A 14,732-nucleotide genomic window follows, 5' to 3' on the forward strand; every position below is an offset into this window, starting at 1 on the left:
AAAAGTTTTAAACAACAGCTGTGTGACTGAATTGATTTACTGAAAACTGCTTAAAGCCCTATGTAAAGCAGAGGCTGTTCAAGCTAATTAGAAAAATAAATTGCTCTTGGGAAATATTTATGAGACATTCACATGTAAGCACACACCATAGTCCTATCCAAAATTGAGAGTTTCAAAATTGATACTTCTACCCAGACTACTTAATAGGTAATCACTAGCAGGCAGGTAAAGGAGTTTTATTCAAGTAGCTCATTTCTTAAGAAATTAGACTGAAGCTTTTCATATCAACTGGTTGCATATGCATTCATCTGCTGTTTTAACCATCCCTTTGACAATACTGATTGTAGCTTTATTTATACGAACTGGAATTACCAATTAGAAGGTTGATTGACAATGTGGTCACGTAAGAGTAAGCATCAAGAGTAAATTGTCTCCTAATTAAAGATTTCTATAACACCATTTTATGCTAAATCAACCTCTGCTAATCACAGAAACCAGAACAAAAGCACATACACAAAAAAGATGAAAAATCTACTAAATCTTAAGATGCAATATCAGAAACATTGGGGCATCTCGGAAAATGAAGTCCTTCAGCTGTTCCTTTCTGTAAAAATGCTAAACCAGACCTATACTACACTCAGTGATAGCTTGCTATCTAGCTTCCCTGCGATAGTCTTATACCCAGCAAGGGCCATTTTCTGATTTCTCCACTGGACAGAATTTATAAAACAAAAAGATAGCATAAATTATATTCACTGTTCAGTTTGATGTGCAGGTTTTTTCCTCAAATTTCTACAACAGCTTGACAAACTGGTGAATACACCTGTGCAAGAACAGAGGCAATTCAATAAAATCATAAACAAGAGTCTCAGTGAAGTTGACCTACACAGGAGAAATGAACAGGAGAAAATCACTTAAAGGTGGAAAATTCAAACCCTCGAGTATCAAAAGGATTCTGTATGACTGGAAATATAAGGGGAAACAGAAGAACTCTGAAAATGTATTAAGTTGAAGACCACACAAAAATCTTAACACTATTCAAATTAGTTTTAGAATATTCCCCTTATATTCCTCTCAAGTAAATACTAATTCCATGGTTGTCAATAACTGAGCTGCTTAAACAGAAAATGAAATAGAACTTCTCAAAGAAGTACTGCAGTAATGTCACTAAAAAATAACCTTCTGAATAACCTGAAGGCCCTTGAAGGGTTAGGAAAGCATCTAGAGCAGCATTTGCACTCATTTGATCTGGACAAACACTGCAGAGGACCATCCTATGATAACAGTCAACTGGCAGGGCAACCTAGAAAGATATTCTAAATTCTGTTCAAAAGACCAGGATGAAATTAAAACAACCTGAAGCAGGGATGAAAACGCTTCCCAGTAAACCAAAAAGTTATCACCAAATAAGCTATGATAAACTATTGCCACATATCAAAAGAAAATTAGACCCAAGTTACTACCACTATGAATAAAACAGGATATTAAAATAAATAATTATATTGTTATAATCGACAACATTTAAACAAGAAAATATGTCCCTCTTTCAATACTTGGTCTGTTCTTGCTAATGAAAGCCAGAACTCTTAACATATTGAAAGCTGACCATTCAATTGTTACCCCTACTCTAAATCTACATGCTTTATCTTCTGAGTACAGAGGTAACAGCCAACTGCTTAACTTTTTAAATACAAAACAAATAGTTTATTTCAACATTGTTTTCTGTTCCGCTTCACATGAATCAGTGTAGGTTATTAGAGTGCCTGTATCAAAGCACAGTCACGCACTAAGCGATTGCCAGTCTCAGAGTCAGTATTATTCTAGGAAGCTTGGCACTGGGGGCTGTGCAGCCAGCTTCTCCATCAGCTCTCACCATACCAGTACCACTTTCGACATGTGAGCATACTAGTTCCTGTCTAAAAGGTGCTCAACCAAAAAACAAGAGTGCTCAAGCAAAAACATTGGTTTGTTTTGATGTCAGTGAGTTCAATACAATGACCTTTGACTGATTTCCCCACCTTCAGGATGAGCCACTGATACTCAGTTAATCCCGTACAGAAACTAGCCATCCAGCATAGTCTGGCTACCAATAATTCAAGTGTACACACAGTCCAGTTTGCAATCCCATTTTTAAAACACATACAAGAATGAACATTACATTACAATTTGGATGAGATGGCTAAGTGACAAGCCATATTGTTGCCTGTGGCACAGACAACGATAAATGACACAGCTAAAGCTATACTGTTTTTAAGGTTAAAAATATACATATATATTCATAGTCAAATGTGCCAGATATGGTAAACACAATGTTTACTTTTTGAAAGAAGACATAAAAAGCATCTGTAATCCTCCTTAAATTTTTCAGAGATAATGTGCCTGTTTACAAATGAAATCGAATGCAATGTACTACAGCTGTGTGAATCTGAGAGTACAATGTAACAAACCACTGAAACAGATGAGACTCAAGTACTCAAGACACTGAGTTAATAAAGAGACTTTGGTGTACTAAAAAGTCTTAACTTTTAAGGTTAAAGCCAATATACTTACATTATAAAGCAAACAGCAAATTATATTGTATTGATACATCATTCCCCTAAACTAGCACTCCTATCAGTACAATAACTAATAAAATACTATTCCAAAACATACACATTTCATCATTCTCAACTTTTTTTTTCCACCTCACCTCCACACCCTCAGCCAAAAAGGTCATTTACTAGATAATAAATACCTGACTCAGACGGAGACTTCACTGAATCAGGACTGTCAGATTCAGTCTGAGCGAAAAAAGTGCCACCTATAATGTGGTAGCCAATGAAGCACACCTTGTTGCAACATGTTAAATATTCTTAACTCAGCACACATCCTTTTTATATTGTATGTTCTGTCTTCGGAAGACTATAATTTTTCAGGCCTTGTCAGGTTTCATTTACCAGCTCCCCTGCAGTGTTTAGTAAGCACTATGCACTCCTCGGTTATTTTTCAGACATGACAATTAACTTGAGCCTTGTTCACTTTGCATATATTAAAATGACAGGACACTTTCAGTTAAAGGATGGTCAGAAGTGGAAAAAGCTCAGAGTGCGTTTCCTGTTCCTCTGATAAATAATGCGTGTGCTCTATTTATAGAATGTCACTACTTGTTAATTTGTTTCCTATACATCCCTCTTTGCTAGTCACAGCAATAGATACAGGACCCTGTTACAACAAACAAAATGTATGAAAGATAAAAGGGGAGCTCCAGTGAACTTGCTGTTATAAAAAAAGACTAGTCTTTATCCTTAATGCCTTCACCATATGCTGTCGAACACTTGTAAAAATTTCTACCTGTCAGCTCCTGCACAAAGCACTGTGGAACAGTGGTTCCCGCATTTCATCACGGCTCCAAAGGCACGCGAGCCACATTCTAGGCTCAGAACAACTGCTGCCCTCATAACCCAGCTGTGAAAAGGTATTGAACTTCCTTGGCTAGATGGCCTTGTCAGGATAACTCTTGTAAGTAAAAAGCAATTGGGCATAATGCAGCCATATCACCTACTTGCATGCCACTGGCAACAAGAATTGGTATGCTCAAACACAGCAGGCCAAAAATAATACTGAAGGGAGTCTTTAATCTTTACTGATTTTCAAGCCACTGTACTGGAAGAATTATATTGGGCTTTCAATATAGCTGATGGCATAGTATTTTTTAGAATATATTTATAAAGTTTTTAACATAAGTAAGTCCTTACAGACTTGTATCCAGAAGAGTTAGCAAACAGTTATTTAAAAAAATAATTTAAAAATTAATAAATATATATATATATATAAAGAAAAAAAACCCCTAACTCAAATACCACGAAGAAACAGGATGTGATACCTGGGCTACTATAATGGGATTTGATAACTACTTAACTGGTAAGAAACCACAGAACACCACCATTCTTTTCTGTATCTCCAGACACTTTAACAGCAGAAGAAACTCAGGCAAGTCAATAGTTGACTGAAATACATATGGTCTACTTAGCTTTTAAATTAATACTTAATGAAGTTCTAAAAGTGGAAAACACTTCTTCCCATCATTGTGGCCAAAACAGTGGGTACTATGGAAAGAGACTGCACTGAGACCAGTGCACAAACCTCTCTACTGTTACTAACAGCAATAACATTCCAAAAGAAAAAAAAAAAAAAAAACTGTTTATATAAAAAGTGTCCCATTTACCAGACAAAATACCCTTGACAGAGCTCACAAGTGAATACCAACACAACAGTATTGAAGAGTCACTTTCCAGCCTAATTCATGACTCCATGCCACTTGACACATGACATAATCTGCAGACTAGTAAGAACGCAAGCTGTACAATGCATCTCTACATATTACAATGTCAGCTTAATTAGAAATAAAATTTGAATTAATTCACGTAATTTGTTAAAATGGAATTATGTAATTCTGAATTATTTGCAAAATCTCTCTAAATTAGAAAAGGACATCAACTAAGAGCCTTAGAACATGAAACTATGAGTCTGACCATACAAGCCTGAAAATGTTACTTTATTAGTTTTTAATCACTTCCAACTTTTTGTGTTTTGTTTTTAAGCAGATATATTAACTTACCTGATGAAAGCTTGTTTCATGCCTTATCAATATACGACTTCAATTCTTACACAATTTTGACCACTACACTTCACAATAATGTGATTATCTTTTCCATATAAACCTTAATCACTACCGTTATAAATAGAAAGTCCAATGCAAAGGGATGATTGCCAGAAACTAACAATCATACCAAATGCAAAGACAAAGCAAGAACTCCTAGTAGATCTTAGATGGGATTCACGGCACAAATTATAAAACTGGGACAACTATGTTTTATGCAGGGGAAAAAAAAAGCCACATATAAATATGGGATGGTGGTTTTTTACAGAATACAATAGCTCCTGTAAGATAACAGACTGATAGACATTTTCCAACATGATGCAATAAAAATAGAAGGGCTTTTACCTCAGCTTAACAATGACTGAGGAATTAGTTTTCCCTTACAAGGGAGGAAGCAACTTTCCAAACATAGTTTCAATATAGTTGGAATTCAATCTGTTAGTTTTCAGGAGCAAAGCTATCATTTATTTGGAGGTAGCTATACACTATCTAATACTCCAAAAGCAGGGAGTACTTACAAAATTCTTGGCGAAAACAGGATATGTAATCAACTACACTGAGTTTGTTTCACTAAATACATATGATCCCTCTCCAAGTCATCAACAAGTCCATTCTCCTTCCTGAGACTCTGAACGGGTTCACATACATTCCTATATATTATCTGCATGCATCTTTTTTGTTCTGCCATCTACCCTACCAGCATTTCATGGAAGCAAAGACTGCTTGTTAGATTTCAAAAGAGAGATAACTTAAACACAACTATAGTATTACAATTAGCATTAACAGATTTAGTGCTCTGGCATTGTTATAATTGAATCAGACCCTATCACACCAAAATCTTTCTCATTTTACTGAGATAACAGTTTTATATAAAACATGTTTAGAATGAGAACAGCTCAAAATCAGAGTTTTCCAAAGCAGCAGTTAAAAACTTCGGCAAAATATCAGCAATTTCCTTGTAAAAGCCCGTCCGCTGCAAGCTTAAATTTAGAGACAGAAGTAATTTTACATTTGGAATAAAATCTCTAACAATACCAAAAGGCCTTCAGACAAAGGGAAAAACTGACTGCTTTTGACAGAATGAAACATTTACTGTACACACTATCAGTTTCTGACATGATTTCTATTAAGTAGATGCCAAGCTTAATGCCAGCTTTTGAACTTCTACAAGTAATACTCAGAAAAGCATTCAAAACACATGAATTTGTTGCATTTTCTATAGCTACTATTAGCAATGGATGTTCATCTCCAGTATTTCCAATTTAGTCTTTGAATCATGTATGTGAATTGAAAGTATTCATCGATTCAGTAGGTATAGAAATTGGCTTCTAAGAAAACTGCTTATTTGAAGAAGTAAACACTTTCAAGTGTCAAGTTGCAGAGCAAAAATATTTTTTAAGTAAAATTGCACAGCTGAAAAAAACATTCTATTGTTTTTATATTTGCATATTAAAAAAAAACTCAATTAAAAATGAAGTCTCAATTAAAAGCTGTAAGTAACCCAAAAATTTTGCAATGATCTAACCATTCTGTTTCCCCTTTCTGCTCTGGGCAACTGTCCATCTTGGGAGATCAGATGTGATCTAGTTGATGCTCATGTGCCTTAAATAGCACTGTCATTAATCATCCCACCATACATTTAGCCTATCAGCCTGTTCAATTTATCTGCCATTTCCTACCACTTGAATAATCACAAATTATCAAGCAGCACAGAAGTTTATCAACAAGCTGGAAACCACACATCCTCAAAAAGACGCCATGATGCTTGTGACTATTTCTACACAGCTCTTTCATATTTTGCCTTTGTAGAAGTATAGAGACTCCTGGCAGATACTGCCAACTTCCAACAAAAAAGACTGTTTTCAGCCAAACTAAGCAAGCAAGGCAAGTTCTTACATTGAGCAAAGACCTCTGAAATGAAAATGCCTGGATATTAAATACATCAGATCAAAATTTACTGGAATATTATGGCCATCAATAAAAACAGCCTCTTTGCTTCTGACTACTAAACAGCAAACCTTTCGCTTTTATGAATGACACAATATTAGGTCTGCAAAGTATGCAATCCAGTACTGCAGTTCCAAGAATCTTTCATGTTAGTGTTTAGACAACAATTTTTTGTTCCACATTTATAAGAACACAATTTGTAACATCATTTCCAAGGTTAATATCAGAAACTAGTTTGTTAAAAACTCCAATCTCTCCAGACTTCCATAGCACAAATACCAAGAAAACAACACAATATAATGCTTAATGAAATATTTTGGTTCCAGTCTTTCTGATGCTTCAAAGACAGATTTTGGTATTAGTAGCAGAGTTACACACAAACTAATTAATAGAGAGAAATAAGCCTCACCATTGATGATCTAAGTCTACAGCAGATGAGCAGGGACACAAGCCACCCAAAACACACTCACAGTAATTCCTGTCCCTCTTCCTAAAAGCTCAAAAGTCCATTCTACAAAACATACTGTCCCACACTACCTCTAGTCCTGGACAGAAGCATTGATTACCCTCTTAAAAAAGCATGCCATAAATTGTGTGGCTGCCTGTCATGAATCTGAAGACATCTGAAATACACACCACTTTCAAGGGCACAAATATTTGAGGGAATAGTATTCTTTTATTACAAAACAACAAACAATGATGGGAAGCAGCTTAAATAACTTAGCTAACATTTAGATTTAATCACAGCATCCTGTAAAACAACTTGAAACTATGCTGTATCCATGGGGGTTTTACCTTCTGAGTGCTTTCAACTTAAAAAATAGGACTAGACAACAGGCAAAACTCAGCTACAGAAGTGAAGAAGAGTGTGACCTGCTAGTATACGCTAGTTTTAACTGGAAAATAAAGTGGCCCATCATAAAAGGATGTTGGTACAAGACAGTTCAGAAATGTAATGCAAAGCACAAAACAGTTTCCTGTTTCTGTAGACGCTTGCTTTTTCTACACACAAATAGCATATTTGAGGAGCATGTTAAAAGGGAATTTATTTGCTTACAGAATAATCATTCTTAATGAGTAGAAGACCACTCTATTGCCTGCTCAACTCAAGCATCCGCATATCTGTCCAACTACTATGGTCCATGAGCAAATACAAATTGCCAACCATGACATCTCAGTGTATGGAGCCAAGAGACGTAACACATGTGGGGTTCCAGGAGCTACATCCACACTTAAAGGTTTACACCCTAAATTCACTGTCCTGACAGACAGGAGATCTGGTATTGAGGGTAGCTAATCTCAAAACAGAACAAAAATATCTATATTCATTTTGAAATTAAAATACATAAAAATAAAAGTCTCGATTTAAAATTACTCATTCCTAATACTCCTTGTTGGTTTAACAGTAGAGGTAAACATGCCTGCTTTTAATCTCTAGAAAAAAAGCATAAATATAGCTTTAACACTCTTTCAGTTACATTTATATTTCACACTAAAACTGTGCACTCCTTTGGTGTTATTTTTAAGTCAAAGATATCTGAGATGACAAAATAGTATTTGTTGGATTAAACAAATTTTGCCATAGTTTGTCATAAATTTCCAGTATATACGAATACATAGTCAGCTAAATCTTCTTCTCACTCAAGTAGAATAATTTAAAGATTATTTGTGACCTGAATTTCTTTTTGTATAGCCTATGCCAATTTGCCTGAGAAAGGAATCAAAGGAGTAGTGGTCATTAGAGCTGCAAGAGAGAAAAGAACCCAGAAGAGTGTACACATCTGTGACATCTCAATATGAATGGAGACAATACATGCCTTATACAGCTATAAGGGAGGGTGTGGGGGAGGAAGGCTAGCAAGCCTTTTTTGTTTGTAACATAAAGATGTGAGTAATTCTGTAAAATGCAGTAAGGAAGTGTTATGTGCCATAACTAAATTAGTCTATTTCTTGCTGGGTTTCTTAGCCGACTTCAGTTTTTAGAAGAATCAAGCAGAAGTCAGGAAACAGACTCAAACACAGAGAAACAGGAAAACACCAGCCTTTTCAGAAGAAGAAAAAGTAACCAGCTAGATATGATGGACATTCTTTATAAAAGCAATCAAACAAAAAGGGCAAATCCATGAAACAAAGCCTAGCACTTCTATGGACATCCCCCCCCCCCCCCCCCGAAAAAAAAAAAAAAATTATTGCCTGGCCATCACAGAAAGTAGATCAGAACCTTAAGAGAAATACTCAAGTAGGCAGCAGAAAACAAACAAAAAAAGATAAATTCTTACTAGAATTCACCAAACGTTCATAGATTAAAATGTCGAAGACTTTCTAAATTTAATTCCAAATTTGACATAGTATTTAGGGGATCTTTATAAGACCAACAGGAGTACTCCTTAAAATCAAATGAATCAGCTTGGAATACATCTACAACAGTAAGTTCAAAAAGGCCTTTCAAATCTTAAGCTTCATTTTTAGTATGACTTTTTTTACTAGGAACATGCATTAGCATACTAAAAAGACTAAGTATTACAATCACCGCAACTTCCCAGCTATATAAAGCTTAAATTTAAATTTAAAATTTAGAAGTCCTGAGTTACATTATACAAATCAAGTGAAGGTTTAATTTCCAAAACTACTTAGAATTCTGCCAAAATACTTTTCCACATTAAACGAAGAACACGCAGGCTGCATGACACATGTATTCTAAAATTTCTAGCACATTACAATGCTGTATTTATTTCCTCCATTATATCACATCATGTGTAGCTCCAGTTCAAAGCATTAAACCCAAATATCTTAAACAGTCTTGGGGCGGGGGTGGGGTGGGGGGAGGGTGGAAGGAAGTCAGCATGCTGATCAGTTAATGCTCTGCACACAAATCAAATTCTCAAACACATTATTATTCTCCTATAAGTTAGCTGTGTTTAAAAAACAATGTGCAGCTTGGAAGTAGCGTGGAATTTTAATTTACACATCTCTGCTGATACGAGGACATCACCACACACCCTCAGCCCTCAGGATGGAAAAGTGATTACACTGTCACTGTATGACTGTACCATGATGACAACAGTGAGAGAGGGAGAGACACAAGAAAGGACGCTTATTCTCAAGTGAATTATGGGTGATAGCCACTACACCTACACAGCTTTTCAAGCAGAGATCAAAAACATTAAAAAAATACCTATATGGCTCTATAAGGAAGTTAAGGGGGATACCACAGGGAAAAGGTTAGCATTTATGAAGTGGAAAGCTTGTCTACATGCAGAGAACTGAAATACCCATAGAACACGGTAAACTGAATGTAAACAGGAAATACAGGACTAAAAAAAGAATGAGAAGAGTGCCTTGCACCGAACGCCAACTGATAATAAAAAGATGTTTAAATAACACATCAGAAGCAGAAAGCCAGCTAGGGAGACAGTAGACCTCTTCGTGGCAAAGGCACTCAGAAAGGATAAAGCCACAGCTCTGAAAACCTCTTCAGGCCTTTACCACTGAAGATACTGGATAGATTCCCACATCCAGCATTTCTCTGTAGCAAACTGGCTGGAGAAGCAAAATTAATTTAAGGAATCATCAGGAAGAATTAAACAAAACAGACACACGAGGTGCTGATCAGTCACCAGGATATCCTTCATCCAAGAAGGGGATCAAATGTGAAACTTCAGAACTGCTGTCCAAACTGCACATCTGACATTACAAATGGTTACTGTTATCCCAGGACTGGCAGGTGACCAGTGTACCTCCTACTGACATTAAGGAATCTAGAGGGACTCTCAGGAGTTATGGACCAGTGAATCTGACATTCATGCCTTGACTGACTTCCATCCATAGTAAGATGGTAGAAGCTAGGCTAAAGAACGTCACTGAGCACATGAATAAACAAAGTCTGCAGAAAAACAGCCAACATGGCATGACTTCGGAATAGGGAAAGCTTATTTGAGCAAAAAAAGACAGCTGCACAGAATTACTGTGTGACCTGCATGATCCTCAGACTGATCTAATATTTCTCATCATTTTACATTTGTTAAAACTTGGGAAATATATATATATATATAAAAAATAATATATATTTACCTATATACCCCGTTTTACTCTGGGAACTTGTATAGAGACTTCTTTGCCAGTATGAAATGTGATTTTACCAAGGTTTGTTGACAGAGCTTTACCAGGAAGCTTCCCCAGTAATAAAGTAAGCCTAAGAAAATATAGTGGCATAAACATGGCGCTATCATCATCTAATATTTTGTACAAGTCAAAGCTTCAACCACTTATAAGCCAAAGGTCAATGAAACAGAAGTGTAGAGAGTTCTGTGAAACCTTGAACTGTGCAACTCAGGGTTTTGATACTGTTTTTTAATTTATCCTTTAAAACTATACATAATTAAAACTCATGTTTCTGTCCTTATTTTGAAACAAACAAACAAAAGAAAGTAGCTTCCAGAATTAAGCTCCTTGCTTCTGCATTTTCTTCAGTCAGACTTCAAGGTAAACTGTCAATATTTTCAAATTCACTTTTACAGTACTGGGGGAATGGAATCCGTTTTTCTTTTTAAATGAAAAATGAGATGCTTTGCTAGTGGTGTCACTGTCACAGTTGGGGTTTGAAGAGAAAGAGCAAATATAATGAGATTTGAAAAAAACTCCGGCAATACTGCAGCCTGCAACAGAGACATAAAAATGTGACGAAAAAGCAATTGTTTTTTCCTTCCTATATTAACTAAGAAGTGGTTTCATATGAAAAATATTAAAAACTGCAACATTACCTGTGACTTGTAATTGTCAAAACTGCTTCAAGAAAATATGTATTAAAATTATTCAGGTCATGAACAAACAAAAATAAGCAAAAGAACCTAGGGGGAAAAATGTATTTTAGAGAAATGACAATAAGAGAAGCACTTGACCATCAATGCATTGTGAGAAACTATGCATAGAAATGATCTGTAAAACTACAGGCTTGTTTACATGGGAGGACTTACTAGCATTATTATACCAATAAAACACCATCTCTACATTACACCTGCCTCAGAACAAAGTAACTGGACTTAAAAACCGCTAGGTATTAGATAAATTATTTAGAGCAAATGTTCAGCCAGGAACATTCAGCCACTATAATGACAAAAGTCTAAAAGTAGTGGCATAGTAACACTGATACATATAGGTAAGCACAAACATTTGTGCAATAGGTGTATAGGTTCCTTAACTAGGGAATGATAACACAATGTGGCCAGCATATTCAAGAATTACCTGTGTGCTAATCACCTCCTTGTTCCAGACTTATTGTAACTGAATGAATGTATATCCATGAAATATTTGAAAGTAGAAAAGCTATCTAAGATTAATCAAGCAACCCATGAGAGAATATACTGCAAATAATGTACCTATATTGCAGCATACTTTAAGATTTTCATTCATTTACAATAGTAAAATGTTTTGCACACAATCGCTGTAGCAACAGTACAGCACAAAAATGGATTTCATTACAGCATGTTAATTTCACCATGCTCCCTATTATAATTTGCTGTTTCATATTAGTGACCAGCATTGAAAAATAATGCTACTTATTCATTTTTGTTACCAAATGCTTTTTAAAGCAAGGGATTTACACCCTTAATCATTCTTAGCATCTACAGTTTTACATTGTGATGCCTACAACTATTTCACAAGGAAAAGCACAAATAAAGCAACAAAAATTTTACAAGCAGAAATATGTTGCCCTCCAACGTGTACCTTAGCATATAGTTAAGATTGTATAAAATTAAGAAAGCATGCCAAAATCTAAATCAGAAAGAAAGCTTCTCACTTTTAAGACCTTTATGTGCTTGTCTCTCCATCAGTCCTACTTTGGCAATACAAAGACTAATTCTACAAATGGGGCTAGTCAAGAAAGGACAGACAAGCTTCAAGTCCCTACAAAAAAACCCAAAACCTTATTTGCAACCTTCAAAGTCAACCTCCACCACCTCCCCCCACTCCAAAAAAAAAAAATGCAAAGCACCACCACCACCAAGATCACAGTGTATCACTGCAAGGAGAAATCACACGGGCTTCCAACAAAGTAACCCGAAATCTCAAGAAAAGTCACGTAAGAGCAGCTTTCCTCAGTGAAGAGGTGCCTCTGTGTACAAAATACTAGTTTTCTCAAGCGTGCGTACATGGAGGGATGCATGGAAGAAAGACTTTACAGGCTAAAAGTATATAGACATGGTCTGATAAGAGAAAAGGTTAGCATTTATAAGAGATCCATTTGCTCATCATTCTACTAGAACTCCAGAAACAGCAGAAAAAGCATGAAGGGGACTGCTAATGAGAGAAACAGATCTTCTGAATTACCTGTAATACACAGATATTCACAACTAATTAAAAAAAATCATCCTGGCACAACTACACTAACTTTTCACTCCTGTGGATGTTTTCTGCTATTCATACTGCTTATTTTGTCTGCAAGACCAAATCTTACTGGACATCTGTTCAGGGTTCTCATGAATCTAAACAAAATACTAAACAAATTCCGCTTTTTTCTTGTTACATTTGTTTTGAAATTTTAAGATGTCATAAAATCAATGCATTCATTTAAGCAAATGTGCAAAACTTTTAAGGACAGTAGTTAAAACCTATGAATTATTTCAAGACCAACAAGCTCAAGTAAGAGACATCTTTTCTATTGTCATCTTAGACTTGTATGTTGTCTGTATCACTTTTAAAACCTGGTTATGCATTAGTAATATCTTGAAATGATCTGACAAAAGTAACTACACATTCTAAATTCAGCAAATAAATGGGGAGGATTTGAGGTTTGACCACAATTTTGGCTGATGTCAATCCAAAACAACACAGAAAATACAATTAATCTATTCTGTCTCTTAGGGGCATTTGAGACCAACTATGTTTAAAACTCTGCTGCTTCCAAACTAGAGCGAAGAAATCCCATCTTGAATCTAAATTTTTTAACAAAATGGTCCAGTAAAGTCTGAATTCCAGACTGGCTTCAGTTCTTGATTTATCTTTTGACTTTAGCAATCTGGATATTATTTAAAGACGACAGAACATTATTTCTTAGGTCATCTGAAACGACTTCCATGTAGGAGTGACAAACTAAAAGCATTTGGTATGAATGTTATGATGAAGCATTTAGATAAGAACATTAGTAAGGAGAAAGAAATGTACCTTACATCACTGATCAGCAATTAAAATTATTATAATCACAATCATACCCATCCATTTTATCTTTAGGAGTCACCCATGGTTTTGAGTTACCTGGCATCAGACCAGGGTGATCTCTTTAGCACTACTCTGAGTTACTGAAGTAACAGGAAACTATGAGTCTAAAAATAGACCAGCAAACTCTGTAGACTAGCAGAAAAGTTGTCAAATGTGAAATAATAATTTCTTCCAGACAAGTGTCTCTTTAAAAGGATTATTAAGCAAGAATAATAACATACAGAGTTTTGAACTTTTGAAGACAAACACGCAATTCTTTATGACATTTAAAGCAAGTAGAACGAGTTTTTCATTATTTGGCTAATGACGCAAACTGTTTACAAAGATATCAAAATGGCTACCAGACAATTTGTTCATCACGGAAAAGAAAACACATCTTCTGGTTTTTTCTTCTCCAAAGAGAAGCTTTAGCATTTTATTCTAATAAGAAACAGCATTTCCACTGTATTTCATGATTTCTAGAGAATATATGCTTCTGAAAGAGTGTCATATATTCAAAACAATCCCATGTACTGAAAGCCTGAAGTTCACTAAAACATTTAACAGGAAGAAAGTATTTTTAAGTTTGAAACATTACTCTTACTGTTTTACATTATAGTGCCAGTTTACAAAATGTTAACGCTGCGACTAAACTAGATAAACAAAAATCATTATGGGTTTAGAGTTTGGATTCTCATCTTAATGAGAGTTAACATCTTTAGAACAAAATGTTCAATGCTGCAAGACATATGCTGAACATGTGTATACATGTAAAGCTTTGAAAGCTGCCTAAAAATGTGAGAATGAGTAAAGCTCATGTTACCCTTGATAAATGTCAGCTGTCAGACATCACAGCGCAACACACACTATTTTTTCCACAAACTAGAGCCCAACAAATATGCCATTTTTATTTCACCTGCTGAATATAATGCATTATACACAGCAACATCTA

The 14,732-nt window shown here is 35.4% G+C and overlaps 1 protein-coding gene across 3 annotated transcripts in view; it reads right to left on the reverse strand.

Moving 5' to 3' along the window:
• NCOA3 (nuclear receptor coactivator 3) overlaps positions 1 to 14,732 on the reverse strand; it is an 85,729-nt gene that overhangs the window by 33,102 nt on the left and 37,895 nt on the right. The gene's annotated exons all lie outside the window — the stretch shown is intronic.

This window comes from Falco rusticolus, chromosome 10 (genome assembly GCF_015220075.1).
Source record: "Falco rusticolus isolate bFalRus1 chromosome 10, bFalRus1.pri, whole genome shotgun sequence".
Classification (NCBI taxonomy): domain Eukaryota; kingdom Metazoa; phylum Chordata; class Aves; order Falconiformes; family Falconidae; genus Falco; species Falco rusticolus.